This window comes from Felis catus, chromosome X, assembly GCF_018350175.1.
Source record: "Felis catus isolate Fca126 chromosome X, F.catus_Fca126_mat1.0, whole genome shotgun sequence".
In the NCBI taxonomy this organism is placed as follows: domain Eukaryota; kingdom Metazoa; phylum Chordata; class Mammalia; order Carnivora; family Felidae; genus Felis; species Felis catus.
In genome coordinates this window covers 46,197,739-46,215,964 of record NC_058386.1, presented here as the reverse complement: position 1 = coordinate 46,215,964, position 18,226 = coordinate 46,197,739, and positions in this window count along the sequence as shown.

The window sequence follows — 18,226 nt, the reverse complement described above, 5'->3', positions numbered from 1 at the left end:
AGCCCATGAACAAAGTGGTGAGGGTGGGAACTATGCCTGGGCTCAACAATATGGGCTTCTCTATACTGAGGATGGTATGGTTAATGCTATTGCTGAGTACCTAATCTGCCATCAAACAGAGATGAAAACTGAGTCCCTGGAATGGCACTATTCCTTTTGGGAACCAACCTGGTGGCAGGTTGATTATTTTGGACCTCCTCCATCATGGAAGGAGACAGAGATTCATCTTCACAGGAATAGACACATTTTCTAGATATGCTTTTCCCTTTCCCACCCGTAATGCTTGTGCCAACACCACCATCTGCGGACTCTTTTGCACAGCATTGTATCTGATCCAGAAACTCATTTCACAGCAAAGGAAATGTAGCAATGAGTTCATGTCTATGGAATTAACTGGTCTTACCACATACTATACCATCTGGAAGCAGCTGGCTTAATTGAAAGGTGGAATGGCTTTGAAGATTCAGTTATGATGCTAGTTAAAAAACAACACCTTGAAAGGATAAGATTCTGTTTTATAGGACAGAGTATGCACTTTGAATCAGAGACCATTACATGGTGCCATCTCCCCCATGACCAGTATAAATGGGTCCTGAAATCAAGGGGTAAGAGTAGGAATGGCCCCTCTCACTATTGTGTCTAATAACCCATGCATAGAATTTTTGCTTCCCATCATAGCAACTTTGAGCTCTGCTAGTTTGGAAGTCTAAGCCCCTGTGGTGGTTAATTTTATGTGTCAACTTGACTGAGGCATGGGATACCCAGATAACTGACTAAATATTATTCTAGGTGCGCCTATGAGAATATTTCTGAATGAGATTAACATTTGAATTGGTATACTGAGTAAAGTTGATTGCCTCCCCAATGTGAGTGGGCCTCATCCAGTCCACTGAAGGCCTGAAAACAACAAAAGGGCTGAGTAACAGAGAATTCACTCTTTCTTTGCCTGACTGGCTGTCTTTCAGCTAGGACATCAGTCTTCTTCTGTCTTCAGACTCGGACTGGAACTACACCATTGGCTCTCCTGGTTCTCAGACATTTGGACTGGGACTGGAACTATACCATTAGCTCTATATACTACATACTATGTACTATATACTACACCATCTCTGCTGGCTGCAGATCTTGAGCCTTCTCACCCTCCATAATCTCATGAGCCAATTCCTTGTAATACATCTCTTTATACATAAATATATCCTGTTGGTTCTGTTTCTCTGAAGAACACTGACTAATACAGATTTTGGTGCCAGGAGTGGGGTTAGATGAACAGAGTGTTAAGGATGAGTTTTCTAAATTGGGTCTGGAGTTTCTGGAGTTGGCTCTCTAATCTGATTAAATTTAAAGATGCTACTGACTCAATTTCCATTATAAAGAGAGCACTGATGAAAATGGATATATTTTCTAAAGAGAAAATATATCCATTGGATCGTCCTAATCAACCGCTTATAAGAAAAAGCTGAGTGATAGTGTATATGAGACTTTGAAACATTTTTTGAAAACTAACAAAAATAATTAGATTGGCCGGTTGCTCCTAATATTGCTGGACAAAGTAGAGGAAGAAAAGGATGAGTTCAGAGATTTGAATTCTCAGCTTAAGCACCATATAAATGACCTAAGATCTAGGTGTGCCCTGAAGGAGACCCTTATCTCCTATAGCTGGAGAGCTAAGATTATTGAAAATCAAATGCAGACTCTCACCCTGCAATTGGCTGAATTACAATGCAAACTGAATTTGTAGTCTTGCAGGGTGTCTACTGTTAAAGTGAGGGCATTGATGGGGAAGGATGAGGGTCCTGTAAATTGGAATGGGTATGGGTGGGAAGACCCTAATGAAGCTGGAGACATTGTCCTCTACATTTTGGTGATTCTTTGCCAGTGGAAGAAGCCTCCACTAGGGGGCACAACAACAGCTCCACTGAATTGGAAGCTGAGCTATTTTGGGCTCCTATGCCAATGAAACTACAGGCAAATAAAAGTGGGGGGAGGTAGAGTTAATTCACTGGTTGTAGTGACTGATTTTCATTACCAAGGGGAAATCAGGTTGCTGTTACACAATGGAGGCAAGGAAGACTATGCCTGCAACTCAGGATTATCTGGGATGCCTCTTAGTACTACCATGCCCAATAGTAAAAGTTAATGGAAAACTAAAGTAATTCACAACAGACAGGATGATGGAGGACTCAGACACTTTAGAAATGAAAGTTTGAGTCATTCCATTAGGTTAAAAAAAAAAAGAGTACCTGAGTTGCTGGAGGAAGGCAGGGGAAATACAGAATTGATAGTGGAAGAAGAAAGCCACAGATGACAATTACAGCTTCATGATCAATTACAGAAATGAGTACTATTGTAGCTTTGCCTATTTTCTTTTTGCTTGTTATATTTATGTGTTTATGTATATGCTAGCAATTTAGGCTATTTTATTTTTCTCTCTCTTTCCCATTTTTATTTTATATACAAATAGTTGTTGGAAGTTAATCTTAAAATTTAGTCTTTCAATATTAGAATATCAGTGGACTGTGACTAAATTTGAGGAATAATTAACACAGGCAACAATGGATACAATTACTCTTGAGACTATGTGTCTTATTTTGGGGAGTGACAACTTCCTCTTTTATGAGAAGGAGAGCTATACATTGTTTTGTTGTATAAGAATTCAATTATGTGTAGAGGGGTGCACACATAAGCTGAGTAGTCAAAGGGGTAGACTGTGCCAGTTGCTGATTTTTCCTCTTGGCTTCAAATTCACTCTTTATGCTTGCTCTGTGAAAATGGATCTGGCCCATTTAAATTCTACTCCCAAAGCCAATATTTCACTGAATGTTAACTAGCTAAAATTTAAATAAATAAAAAAAATTTTGAAAAAAAATTTTTCTTTTGCCAGCTGGCCCTGAAGCTTTGCCAGTAGAGGGCACTGGAGAGACATTGCAAGAAGGAAAACGGTTTTTCTTCCTGGCTCTGTTGTGCCCACTCAGCAGGTTCCCGCACCATACACAGCTTTCTCCAGCACCAGGGTCCTAAAGCACTCTCAGATTCTCCAGTGCCTGGCTCCTGCAGTACATGGTGACCACCAGCACCCAATGGCATCAGATTCTCTCTGAAATCCCCCATCATATGGGTTAGTAGTGATTTGCTTCTGGTATTTGAAATACTCACAGCTTCATTTTCCAGTTCCTGTGATGCACAGCAAGCAGCAGTGCCCAGTGGCCAGCAACCTCTCCTGGCACCTTCCCTCAGGTAGTTTTGTAGCAGAGTGCCTCTGATGACATAGCTCCCCATGAACAGCCTTCTTTGGCTTCCTAGAGCGTGGATTTCTGGCAAGTTCCAAAAAGCAGATTTTGAGCAAGTTCCACCATTCAATGAGCCACAACCATATTCTCTCTAGCAAGTACTGGATCTCGGCTCTGAGTTTTGGGGGATGCAGCAGGGTCTTCTTTGGGTGTGGTATTTCAGCCATGCTCATTCTTTCCTTTACCTTCTTGAATATATGGATTATATTTATAAAAGCTGCTTTAATGTTTTTTGTCTATTGGTTCTCTCATCTGGGTCATTTTCTATAGATTATTTTTCTCTTCCTTATGGGTTGTATTTTCCTGCTTCTTTGCATGACTGATAATCTATTATTGGATGCCAGACATTGTAAATTTTACCTTGTTGAGTGCTGAATTTGGGGGGTATTTAAACATGGTGGGGAGTTGTTCTGGGACACATTTAATCAATGTGATCCTTTTGAAGCATGCTTTTAGGTTTTTAAAGCTGGACCTAAACCGTCTTTAGTTCAGAGCTAATTTGATAGTCTAGAGCTAACTTGGTACTGAGGCAATACCCTTCTGAGTCCTTTATTCAATGCTTCATAAGAGGTTTTTCCACTCAAACTGGTTTGGAGATGAACTACCTCTGAGGACTGTTCCTCTTATCCTCTTCAGTAGACTTTTCCTGGCCTCAGGCAGTATCTTCACATACATTTGCTGATCAGTATTTGGTTGAAGACTTGAAGGGAACCCTCTGTAGATCTCCAAAGGAGGTTTCTCTCTCTGTGAAGCTTCCTCCTCCATAGTACTCTGCCCAGTTCTGTGAATTCTAGCTGTTGTTAACCTCCACAAACTCTTACTATGTCTTTTTTTTTTTCAACGTTTACTTATTTTTGGGACAGAGAGAGACAGAGCATGAACGGGGGAGGGGCAGAGAGAGAGGGAGACACAGAATCGGAAAACAGGCTCCAGGCTCTGAGCCATCAGCCCAGAGCCCGACGCGGGGCTCGAACTCACGGACTGCGAGATCGTGACCTGGCTGAAGTCGGACGCTCAACCGGCTGCGCCACCCAGGCGCCCCTCTTACTATGTCTTCTAAACTCAAGAAGATCACCAGGCTCTTCTTGAGTCCCTCCCACACCCCACATGGCACCTGAAAATTCTCTCCAGGGAGTCATATGGTTCAACTATCTGTTTACCTTCTCTCAGGAATCACAGTCCCATGTATCCTGTTGTCTAATCTCTAGAAACCACTGTTCCATATATCTTATCTGGTTTTTCAGTTGTTTAAAGGAGAAGAGTGAATCTAATCCTGTTTGCTTTACCATGGCTGGAAACAGAGATCCCAAAACCCTCTTTTCTGACCCATCTGAGACACTAGAACTCACATTTGATTATCACCAGAATCCCTACATCCTCAGCCTCCTCACTGAAGGTTGAATTTACCTTCTTGCTCCAATGGGAACCTGAATCTTGCTGGACAATACTGCAGCTCTCTCAAGCAGTAAATTCTCTCCCATAGCTCTCATACCATTGATCCAGGAGGCACAGGTGTTCTCCTTGAACTTCATGCACAACCCCAAACCATGTTCCTTCCCTCCTCAGGAAGTCCCCCAGCTCCTTTGAGACACAAACATCAGGTTATATGGCCCTCTGTGCATCTTTGTTCGTCATCTGCTGAGCCCCTCATCACTCCCCTTTGGGTTTTGAGGACATTTTCCTGGCTCACTGTGACACTCTCCAATACCTCTCTTGTCCAGAATCGTGGTGGTTTCAAAACCCAAACTGACGGTGGATTCGAAATACACATTCCAACCACCTAGTAATTCTCTGTGAAATCAGTTGGTTGTCCTACAATTCAATTCAATTCTAATACTATCTGCCTACAGATAGAGTCAGATCCCACAGGTTAAGGGCTCAGTCCTATAAGACTGCCCCACCCCCAAATCCAGATGCCAGTCACAAGTCCAGGTTGTCACCTGGAAGAGATGCATAGGGAAAGGTAGGTGGGAAGAGACACTGAGTTTCCATGTCCTTTCTGGGCACACCACTCTCTCAACACCTCCACACCTTGTTCATCAACCCCAAAGCTCTATAGACCTTCTACTTTGAGGATTTTATGGAGGATTCATCATGTAGGCACAATCAATCATTAACTCCATTTTTATCCCTTTTCCCTTCTCAAGAAAATGGAGGGATGGGGCTGAAAATTCCAAGTTTCTAATCATGGTTTAGTTTTGCCAATGACCAGCCCTCATCCAGGAGCCATCCAGGAGCCCACCCAGAATCACTTCATTAGAACAAAAGACACTCCTTCTATCACACAGGAAATTACAAGGGTTTCAGGAGGCTTGCATCAGGAACCAGGGATAGAGACTAATATATATTTTCTACTATCTCACAGACTTCAACATATGTATTTTGAGGGACACAAAAAATTCAGCCTATAGCACAAAACAAGGAGGAAATACTCACAATTACAGTCCTTGGTTCTGTAACTGGTCATATGCTTGTAGCTGGTATTTACAACCACCTTCTTCCACTACCTATTCTGTATTCCTTCCCTTTGCTCTCAGCAAGCACCTCAGCTGGTTGTGATTCTTTATTGGTTGGGTAACCTGAACCTTCATTCCTGAAGGGTCTGGGCCATTAGCACTCCTACTTGGATTGGGTTGTTGTAGTTTTTCATTGTAATCACAGAGCACTGTAACACTAATAGACACCTTAAGGAATCCCCTGTATTCCATACGTACTCTTCCTTTTTGTTTTTCTTTTTTTTTTTTTAATTTTTTTTCAACGTTTATTTATTTTTGGGACAGAGAGAGACAGAGTATGAACGGGCGAGGGGCAGAGAGAGAGGGAGACACAGAAACGGAAACAGGCTCCAGGCTCCCAGCCATCAGCGCAGAGCCGACGCGGGGCTCGAACTCACGGACCGCGAGATCGTGACCTGGCTGAAGTTGGACGCTTAACCGACTGCGCCACCCAGGCGCCCCACTTTTTGTTTTTAAGTTAGTTAGTTTAAGTAATCTGGACACCCAATGTGGGGACTCAAACTCACAACCCCTGAGATCAAGAGTCACATGCTCTTTTGACTAAGCCAGCTAGGCTTCTGCAGACATACTCTTCCTTGTCTCTATCGTGGAGCAGCAGTCCAATTTCCCCTGAGTAGTCAGGATCAGTCACCCCAGCAAGCACAGTAACTCCCTTCTTTACTTGTTGATTCAGAGGTATGAGGAGCCCAAAGTGTCCAGGTGACACCAGTTCAGTGTAGTCATTGTTGTGTCTCCTGGTGGAAGCATTCCTCCTTTTGGAAACAAGACCTCTAGGCCCTCAGAGCATAAGGTCATGGGAACAGGAAGCACCCTGTGGCCAAGTCAAATTGACATATAAAATTAACCATCACATCCTTCAACCCCATTTGCACTTAGAATCTATTGACTCTATTACCTTTTCACTGTTCCACCTCTTTCATGTCCCCACTTCCTAACCTACCCAGCTTAAATTCTATGGTCCATAATTGTGATTTATCTGTTTAATTGTCCCTCTCTCACTTCATTTAATTCACTCAAGCCTAGCTCCTAATGAAATCATGGGTCCAGGCAGTGATCACTAATGGATGCTACATCCCAAAAAGAGACACACTGGATATCATTGGTTGTGCATGATGATATCTTTTTCTGTGTGCCTGTCTCTGACAATGTGTTTTAAGAAAATTTCTATGGCTTGTTATAGGTATGCACGATTCCAGTCTGCATGCTCCTTTGTTTCTCAGTCAGTATCTTTGTGAGTGTGTACCTGTGTGACTGTATCTGCACAGGTCTGGTTTGGTATCACCGTATGTTAGCTTGTGTGGACTCTGCCTCTGTCTGTACTCATGGGCTTTGTCTATGCATGCATAGGTCTCTATGTGGCTTGTATCTCCTTGTGAGTGACTGAAAATCACTATACTCAGTGTCTCTGGGTGATTCTGTCTGTATGTGTCTCTGTTTGCTGTTGCCATATGTCAGAATATGTGTGCCTATATCTGTGTTTGTGCTGTGTGTCTGTGTGTGTGTAAGTCATGCATGGTCACTGTATGTGGATGTCTCTGGGTGACCCAGGGGCTGTGCCTGTGCTGGCCCCTTCTTATGTGTCTGTGCCTCTGACTAAAAAAGGGGGTGGAGGGGGATGAAAAGGGAGTGGGAGCAAAAAGACTCTGATTTAAAATCTCCCCTCCCACTCTCATAGGCCAAGGCCATCATGCAGTCTCAGGCATACACTATAGGGGTCAGGTCTTCTGCTGGGTGGGAAGCACCTGCCATCTGCAACCAAGGCTCTCCCCAGATGCAGGAGGGGCCTCCCCTGGGGAGGAAGAAAAGAAAGGGGCAGGAAGGTGAGGCGGTCCCTTGGTACCCTTCAAAGTGTCCAGGAATACTCCACCTCCCTGTCCACATCCCCTCCCTTCCCCCCACCCATTCTAACCCTGACTTACCCTCAATTCTTAATTTTATGCCAGCCCTACCCCCAGCAGAGTCACTGAAATGCCATACATCTATACCTACCTTCTGGGCCCATGACCCTTTCCACCACCATCTGCACTTGCCCCACTCCAAAAGAACCTTTTCCCTCACTTCTCCCTCTGTGCTACCAGACTGAGCCATGCTGGAATGTGTGCCTGGCAAAAACACAAGCATTTCTGCCCTTATTGGATCCTTGTCACTAGCAAAGCTTATTTCCAAATCAGGACCTGTATTGTGTTGTGTTGTGTTGTACTGTATTGTATTGTATTTAATATTTACTTTACTATTACTTATTTTATTTTATTTTATTTTGTTTTATTTTATTTTATTTTATTTAAGTAGGATGCATGCCCAGTGCACAGCCAATGAGGGGCTTGAACTCACGACCCTGAGATCAAGACCTAAGCTGAGATCAAGAGTCAGACACTTAACCAATTAAGCCAGCCACCCCCAACTCAGGATCTTTACACTGTCTTCTGCCTGGAACACCCATTCTCCCATATCAATGTACAACTGGCTCCTTCAGGTCATCATTCCAGTCTCAGGTCCTGTGTCACCGCAGAAAGGCTTTCCCTGATCACCACTGGTAAGTACTAGCCCTGCTTCATTTCCTTCAGGGCATTCATCACCTCCTGACATAATGTACTGATTTGTTTGTTAACTGTTTGCTGTCTCTGCCAGAATGGCAGTTTCCCTGGGGCAGGAGTTCATGTCTGTTTTGGTCACCATGGTTTCCCTAGCACCTAGAACAGTATAGGTGCTCAATAAGGAATTGGTTGGATGAATTAAAAAATATCCTGGTGTTAGATATGGGCCCTAATCTCCCCTACCCCCTACTGTGGGCCTGGATGCTAATGGCTCTAACAGAGGGCAGGATGAAGCAGGCTGAAGGTGAAGTCACAGAACCAGTTAGGTCAAGGGCATTCAGCTAACCTGCACCTGGCAGTTCTTATGCTGGGCACACTCCCTGCACCCAGCCTTGGTTCCTAGGGATCTCACACCTGGAGGGCTGGGTAGGGCCTTTGCCCTAACTATGCCAGCTCAGATCAGCAACATGGAAATTTTGTCCATCTGAAAAGCCTCTGGTGGCCTGGGGTGGGGAGCAGACCTACAGTCCTTCTGGGGGGGGGGGGGTCCCTCTGCTCTCTACCCCTTCCCCTGGCCCTGAAAGTGTCAGAAATGGCGGGCTTCTCAGAGTGCCCAGATTCCCACCCTGGCTCTGAGGTGAATAGTTGCATTCATTTATAGTTTATCCTTCCTGGGTTTCTTTCTTTGCAAAAATGAGCAGATATATGTCTATATTCTTATTTCTTCTTCTTTATTATAAAAAAGATAACACTTTCTTTTTAGAACCCAATAGAAAATTTCCTACCCAAAGCAATCTACACATTTAACACAATCCCTATCAAAATACCACCAGCATTTTTTTTCCAGAGTTAGAACAAATAATCCTAAAATTTGTATGGAACCACAAAAGACCCTGAATAGCCAAATACTGGAAAAGAAAAACAAAACTGGAGGCATCATGACTCCAGATTTCAAGCTATATTACAAAGCTGTAGTCATCAAAACAGTATGGTATAGGCACAAAAACAGACACATTGATCAATGGGACAGAATAGAGAACCCAGAAATGAACCCACAATTATATGGTCAACTAATCTTTGACAAAGCAGGAAAGAATATCCAATGGAAAAAAGACAGTCTCTTCATTAAATGGTGTTGGGAAAACTGGACAGCAACATGCACAAGAATGAAACTGGACCACTTTTTTATAGCATACACAAAATAAATTCAAAATGAATGGAAGACCTAAATGTGAGACAGAAGACCATCAAAATCCTAGAGGAGAAAACAGGTATCAGCCTCTTTGACCTCAGCCTCAGCGACTTCTTACTAGACATGTTTCCAGAGGCAAGGGAAACAAAAGCAAAAATGAACTACTGGGACCTCATCAAGATAAAAAAAACTTGTGCACAGTGAAGGAAAAAAATCAACAAAAGTAAAAGGCAACTGACAGAATGGGAGAAGATATTTGCAAATGACATATCTGATAAAGGGTTAGTATCCAAAATCTATAAAGAACTTATCAAACTCAACACCCAAAAAACAAATATCCTTCCATGGGGGCCCAGAGCTGGGATGGAGCAGGAGTTAAAAAGTGAAGATGAAAGGTAGTAAGGTCCATCTCAAAGTCGAGCTTTTCTAGATACTGAGAGTCTTAAGCTGAGCCTCACCCAGGAAGAGGCTCTAGTAATACAGAAAACAAAAGACAAAATAAACTGGATTTCATCAAAATTGAAAACTTTTGTGCATCAAAGGACATCGTCAAGAAAATGAAAAGACAACCTACAGGAGAAAATATTTGTAAACTATGTATCTGATATATATTCAGAATATGTAAAGAACTCTTACAATTCAACAACAAAAAGAAAAACATTTTTTTAAATGGGCAAAGGGTTTAAATATTTCTCCAAAGATATACAAATGGCCAGGAAGCACACAAAAAGATGCTTAACACCATTCATCACTAGGAAAATACAAATCAAACCCACAGTGAGATATCATCCCCACTAGGATGGCTATAATACAAACAAACAAACAAGTGTAGGCAAGAATGTGGAAAAATTGGAGCCCTTGTGCACTGCTGGTAGAAATGAAAAATGGTTCAGCCACTGTGGAAACAGTTTGGAAGTTCCTCAAAAAACTAAACAGAATTAACCACAATTCCAGTAATTCCACTGCTAGGTAGACACCCAAAAGAACTGAAAACTGGTACTCAACAAATACATGTACACACATCTTCATGGCATTACTATTCACAATAGCCAAAAGGTGGAAGCAGCCGCCCATAGGTCCATCAACAGATGAATGAATAAACAAAATGTGTTTTTTCCATATATACAATGGAATATTATTCAGTCATAAGAAGGTATGAAGTACATGATACATACTACAGGGTGGATTAATCTTGAAAACATTATGTGAAAGAAGCCACACACAAAAGGTCACATATTGTAATAGGTAAATCCATTGACATAGAACACAGATTGGTGGTTGTCAGAGGCTGGGAGGGGCAAGGGGGTAGAACGGGGAGAAACTGCCTAACAGGTACAGGGTTTCCCTTTGGGGGTGATGGAAACGTTTTGGAGCTAGACAGAGGTGGTGACTATACAATATTGTGAATATACTAACTGCCACTGAATTTCTCGCTTTATGATAATTATCGTAACATTTTAAAAAGCAAAAAAGAAGAAACAGGAGAAGAAGAAAAAAGGGAAAGATAGTGTGATCCAACTCTCTGATGGGGCCTGAGAGAGTGAGTTTTCCTTCAGACATTTTTTCCAGCTTTATTGAGGTATAATTGACATATAACACACTGTATAAGTCTAAGGGGTACAATGTGTTGATTTGATATGCATATATATTGTGACATGCTTATCACAAAAAGGTTAATGTGCCTCCTTTACCTCACATAATTACCATCTTGTTGTTGCTGTTGTGTATTGTTATGATGAGAACATTAAAGCTCTATTCTCATAGCAACTTTCAAGTGTACAATGCAGTGTTGTCACCACATTGTACATTAGATCCCTGGAATTTATTCATCTTATAACTGCAAGTTTGTACCCTTTGGCCTTTAAACGTTTTTATCACAGTAATTCATGAGCCTGGGAATAAGTCCCACAGTCCCATGAGGCTTTTGGTGAAAAGCAGATTTCTGTCTGCCCCTCCCACCCCCATATTGCAGCCCCAAAGACAACTATTTTTACCTCTTCAACTTCATTTTGGTTTTAGTTCTTCCAGTGATTTCTGCCATAACTCTAGACCAGCACTGTCCAATAAAACATTCTCATTGATGGAAATGTTCTATATTTCCACTGTCCAATACAGTAGCCACTAGACACATATGGCTATTGAGCACTTAAAATGTGGCAAGTATAGGGGTGCCTGGGTGGCTCTGTAGGTTGAGTGTCTGACTCTTGATATCGGCTGGGGTCTTGATTCCAGGTCATGAGATCAAACCCCATGTCAGGCTCTATGCTGAGCATGGAGCCTGCTTGCGATTCTCTCTCTCTCTCTCTCTCTCTCTCTCTCTCTCTCTCTACCTCTCTCTCTCTCTCCCTCCCTACCTCTGCCCCTCCCTCCCTCTGCCCCTCCCCTGCACAGTCTCTCTCTAAAATAAAACAATTTTTTAAAAATTAAAAATTAAAAAAATGTGGCAAGTGTAACTGAAAAACTGAAGTTTTATTTTTTATTGTGGTAAAATACACAAAATAATAACAAAATAACATGAAATTTATCATCTTAACCATTTTTAAACATACAGCTCAGTAGTATTAAGTACATTGCATTGCTCTGCAACCATCACCACCATGTATCTCCAGAACACTTTTCCTCTCTCTTGCAAAACTAAAACTCTGCAATTAATCATTCCTCAGCCCATGGCAACCACCATTCTACTTTATGTCTCTATTAGACTACTCCAGGTAAGTAAGTGGAATCATACAGTATTTGTCCTACTGTGACTGGTTTATTTCACTTAGTATAATGTCCGCAAGATTCATCCATGTTATAGCACGTATCACTTTATTTAATTTTAATTAAGTTAAATGTAAATACACACATACACCCAGTAGCCAGCATATTGAAGAGTACAGCTCTAGATAATATGCTTCTGTCACTTTGTCTCAATTTATCAACTGCTATTGCTATTAACTGCTCCAGAGTAAAGAAAAAGGAAATTCGCCAACTGACTTCTTGTGACTCAAGTAATTCTATGTACCAGGAATTTATCTAGAGAATGTTGACAGGATTTTATACTTCAGTTTCCCTCACTCCAGGAAAAGAGAAACAGAAGTCATATTTATTATATATAAGACTGAGGGAGTATATTTTGAAACAAAATGTGCAATAGCCTTTGAAGATGACCTGTAAGCCCCACTTCTGCCTTAATGTCCTGGGGGCAAGGGGAAGGGTTTGGAAATAAGGAGCCTACCTGCTTCTGATGGACAGAAAGCAGATGGGAGAATTATCATGAGGGCTGATATGGGCTGGGACTACTGCTCTGATGCTCTGCCAGATCCATTCACTCATGAATGCATTTACTACACAGATGTTTATGTATTGCTTAAATCAGTACCAGGCCATGTTCTAGCTGCTGGGGACAGAGCAACACAACAACCAGACAAAGCCCCTGCCTTCATGAATGCCACTTTCTTGAAGGACAGAGACAAATAATAAACAAGTAATAATTTAAAACTCAAATGATACTAAGTGCAAAGCAGAGCAAAGGGAGGAGTGCCAGGTGGTTTGGGATAAGGGAGGGAGTGCTATTTTATATAAGATGGTCAGGGCAGACCTCACTGAAGAGGTGACATTCAAGTAGAAACCTGAAGTAAGTTTTCAATATCGGGCTGATTGCGTCTCATGGTCTTGTTCAACATGTGCCTTTGTTGCCTAGATATCTATAAACTGGGAGTTGTCCCTACAGGTTGATCTGGTATAGGTTCAATCTTTGGGCAAGAATTCATCATAGGTGGTACTGTGAGTTCTTCCATCAGGAGGCATGTATGTCTGGCCCTCTCTCCTGACTTTCTGGCCCTAGATAGGCATTGCTTGGATCCATTATTTCATTAGATATTTGCAACATGATGAGAGTCAATTGTTCTTTCTTCAATATGAGAGTTCTTTTTAAATCCTTGGCATACAGGGGTGCTTGGGTTGCTCAGTCAGTTAAGCATCCGAATTCACCTCAGGTCATGATCTCACAGCTCATGAGTTCGAGCCCTGCATTCGGCTCTGTGCTAACAGCTCAGAGCCTAGAGCCTGCTTCAAATTCTGTCTCCATCTCTCTCTGCTCCTCCCCCACTCATGCTCTGTCTCTCTCTCCTTCAAAAATAAATAAAAAACATTTAAAAAAATTTAAATCCTTGGCGTACAGAGGATACATTCAAACATTCTCCCTCTCTTCTTCGCAAAACCCCTTAGTTTTTAAATTTTAATTCCATTATCGTTAATATAGTGTTGTATTAATTTAAGGTGTACAGTATGGTGATTCCAGAAGTCCGTACATTACTCAGCGATCATCAAGATAAGTGTACTCTTTAATCCTCGTCACTCATTTCACCCAACCCCTCACCCACCTCCCCTCTGGTAACCATCAGTTTGTTCTCTATAGTTAAGAGTCTGTTTCTTGGTTTCTCTCTCTCTCTTTTTTCCTTTGCTCTTTTGTTTCTTAAATTCCACATATGAGTGAAATCATGTGGTATTTCTTCCTGACTTATTTCACTTAGTATTATACCCTCTGGATCCATCCATGTTGTTGCAAATGGCAAGATTTCATTCTTTTTTATGGCTGAATAATGTGTTCCATTGTATATGCATACCACTTCTTTATCCATTCATCTATCGATGGACACTGGGGCTGCTTCCATATTTGGCCATTGTAAATAATGCTGCTATAAACATAGAAGTACATGTATCCTTTTGAATTAGTGTTTTTGTATTCTTTGGGTTTGCATTTCCACCAACAATGCATAGGGGTTCCTTGTTCTCTGCATCCTTGCCAATACCTGTTGTTTCTTGTGGTTTTGATTTTAGCCATTCTGACAGCTGTGAGGTGATAGCTCATTGTAGTTTTGATTTGCATTTCCCTGATGATGAGTGATGTTGAGCATCTTTTCGTATGTCTGTTGGCCACCTGGATGTCTTCTTTGGGGAAACGTCTGTTCATGTCCTGTGCCCATTTCTTAGTTGGATTGTTTGTGGGTTTTTTTGGTGTTGAGTTGTATAAGTTTTCCATATTTTTTGGATACTAACCCTTTATTGGACTTGTCATTTGCAAATATCTTCTCCCATTCAGTAGGTTGTCTTTTAGTTTTGTTGATTGTTTCCTTTGTTGTGCAGAAGTTTTTCATTTTGATGTAATCACAATAGTTTATTTTTGTTTTTATTTTTCTTGCTTCAGGAGACACGTCTAGTAAGAAGTTTCTATGCTCAATGTCAAAGAGGTTACTGCCTGTGTTCTCCTCTAGGATTTTTATGATTTCAGGTCTCCCGTTTAGGTCTTTAACACATTTTGAATTTATTTTTGTGTATGGTGTAAGAAAGTGGTCCAGTTTCATTCTTTTGCATGTAGCTGCCCAGTTTTCCCAACACCATTTATTGAAGAGACCGTCTTTTTCCCATTGCATATTCTTGCCTCCTGTGTCAAAGATTAATGGACCAAATAATTGTATGTTTATGGGTTTTCAATTCTGTTCTATTGATCTTTGTGTCTGTTTTTGTGCCAGTACCATATTGTTTTGATTTCTACAGCTTTGTATATAACTTGAAGTCTGCAATTGTGATGCCTCCAGCTTTGCTTTGCTTTTTCAAGATTGCTTTGGCTATCGGGGGGGGGGGGGGTGTCTTTTGAGTTTCCGTACAAATTTTAGGATTATTTGTTTTGGTTCTGTAAAAAAAAATGCTGTTGGTATTTTGATAGGGATTGCATTAAATCTGTAGATTGCTTTGTATAGTATGGGCATTTTAACAATGTTTGGTCTTCCAAGCCATGGGCATGAAACATCTTTCCATTTCTTTGTGTCGCCTTCAGTTTCTTTCATCAAAATTTTATAGTTTTCAGAATACAGGTCTTTCACCTCTTTGGTTAAGTTTATTCCGAGGTGTTTTATTATTTTTGGTGTAATTTTCAATGGGATTGTTTTCTTAATATTTCTTTCTGCTGCTTCATTATTATTGTGTAGAAATGCAACAGATTTCTGTGCATTGATTTTGTATCTTATGACTTTACTGAATTCATTGATCAGTTCTAGTAGTTTTTGATGGATTCTTTAGGGTTTTATGAATTGAATATCATGTCATCTGCAAATAGTATTTTTTCAAAGGTCTTCCAGGTGATCCTACTATGTAGCTGGGCTTGAGAACTATAAAGGAGCTGTTCAGTATACGGATGGAAAGATAGGCTAGAACCAGATAACAGAGATGATAAATTAGCTAATGTTTATTGAAAGTTAACTATGTGCTAGACACTTTATGTGTAGTAATCCATTTAATCCTCACAATCCTATGAGTATAGGTACTATTATCATTATGTTACAGATGAGGAAACAGTAAATTGACCAAAGTCTTATATACCAAAAGAGTGTCAGGCAGTCTGGCTTCCAAACATATCCTAGAAACACTTGTATTCCAGGCCAAAAAACTTGGGTTTTCTTCTGTAACCATCTTTATTAGTTTAGTGTATATCCATCCAGAATTTCTTTATGCATATACAAGCAAGTGCAAATGTATATTCCCCCTCTCTTACACAAAAGGTAGCACACTAGATATACTAATCTGCATCTTGCTTTATTAACAAAATATCCTAGAAATCTTTACATATTACTACACAGACAGCATCCTCATTCTTTTTTTTTTTTTTTTTTTTGCGGCTCCTTAGAATTTGTTTGTGTTCACGTACCATAATTTATTTAATCTGGGGTTGTTTTCGGTGTCTATCAAAATGCTGTGATAAATAATCATGTATATGGATCACTTTGCATAGCCACAGAAATGGAATTACTGAGTCAAGGAGTATATGTGCACTTGTAATTTCAATAGATATTGCCAAATTATCCTCCACAGGTCTTGTACTATTTTGTATTCCTACCTGCAGTATGTGACATATGTTGGCACTTTTTTTATGAAATAACTTTTATTAATCATTTCAAAGGTCAATAAATAGGAAAAGTCCTAGAAAGACTGATCAAGGGGGTAAAAGTGAGAATTCAAATTACTAACGTCAGGAGTAGAAATTAGGAGTTAAAGGAAAAAGGAGGTCCAGGTAATAGTGAGGGAGAACAGAAGCCCATGATCTCCAAAAGTTTTAAGCTCTTCACAAAAACAGAAGAGGGAGCTATAGAGCCATGAAGTGAGAAAAGCAATCTTGAACCATGCTGCCCTTCTAAACATTCAAGAAAATTAATTCCATATAAAAGAATGGAGGTCAAATCCCATATAAAGTTATCGTAAGAAGAAAGAGGGTAAGGAGCAGAATAACCTCTCTATAAGCAATGAGAGAATTCCAGAAAGACACACTTATAAAACAAATGAAAACTCCATCCTAGTGTTTTCAAATGAGCTAAGAGATAAGAAATGATTCAAGATATGAAAGAGGAGCATAAATCAGAATGAGAAAAGTTCAGAAATGAGGTAATAGAATTCAAGAAATAATTGGAAATGAAACAAAACCATTTCAGAAATGACTAAACTAGAAGGAACACCAGAGCAAAGAAACACAACAGATAATGGCCTAAGAGAAACACATGAAAAAGAGGAAAGTTTTTTTTTTTCATTTTATTTTTAGGGGTGCCTGGGTGGCTCAGTCGGTTAAGTGTCTGACTTCGGCTTAGGTCATGATCTCACGGTTGGTGGGTTCAAGCCCTGCGTCGGGCTCTGTGCTGACAGCTCAGAGCCTGGAGCCTGCTTCAGATTCTGTGTCTTCCTTTCTCTCTGCCCCTCCCCCACTCGCACTCTGTCTCTCTCTCTCCCAAAAATGAATAAACGTTAAAAAATTAAAAAATTAAAAATTTTATTTTTATGTCATCTCTACACCCAACATGGGGCTCGAACTCACAACCCTAAGATCAAAAGTTGCACACTCCACCGACTGAATCAGCCAGGCACCCCGCCTTTTTTTTTTTAATTGAAAAGGAGGAAAATTTTTAAAATAAAAAATAAATGAAAAGATTTTTGGTTTCAACTTGGACGTGTAAAGAACTGCAGAAAAGACACTCCCATCCTTACAAGAAAGGGCACAAAGTGATGACTCTGTAAACTCATCAGAGAACTGAGATCACAGGACAGATGGCCATCTTGAAATCTGGAGAGAAGGAAGTTGCCTGCAGGGAGACACAGGACCAGAGCATTTGCTCACCTGGGTAGGAAGCCACTGGATGCTATATGAGCCAAGAGGAACATTAAACTAGAAATGTTCACAAATTGCTGGAGGCCAATTGGAAGGAGAGTGTGAAGCTTGTAGAGAGTGCAGGTTTTTACTCCAGGAGATCCACTAGCCTCTCACAGGAAGAATAACAGAGAATCCAGACAAAGCTCCCTCCCTGCCACCATAGCTAGAGGAGGGAGACAACCACAAGGCCAGACCACCTAAACTGTGTTCCTTATCTTCAGGGGGCAGTGTGAGGCTTCTAGGCTATTTAAGAGACCATGTACCAGGTGTGAGAGATTGTAGTTCTTTGGGGATCTGTGTCCTAGAGTTTGGGGGTCTGTGGACTGTTTGGGGTTCTGCTTCCCAATGTGTGAAGACTTCAAGTACTTTGGGTCTATGTTTCCAGGGTATGAGCCCTCTGAGATATTTGGGGGTTACTGATCCATGGTTTGAGGTATGGAGGTTTTTGGGAGTCTCTGTCACAAATGTAAGGTCATTGAGATGTTTGTGCTTCTCTGCCCCTGGCTTTGAATGCCTGGGGA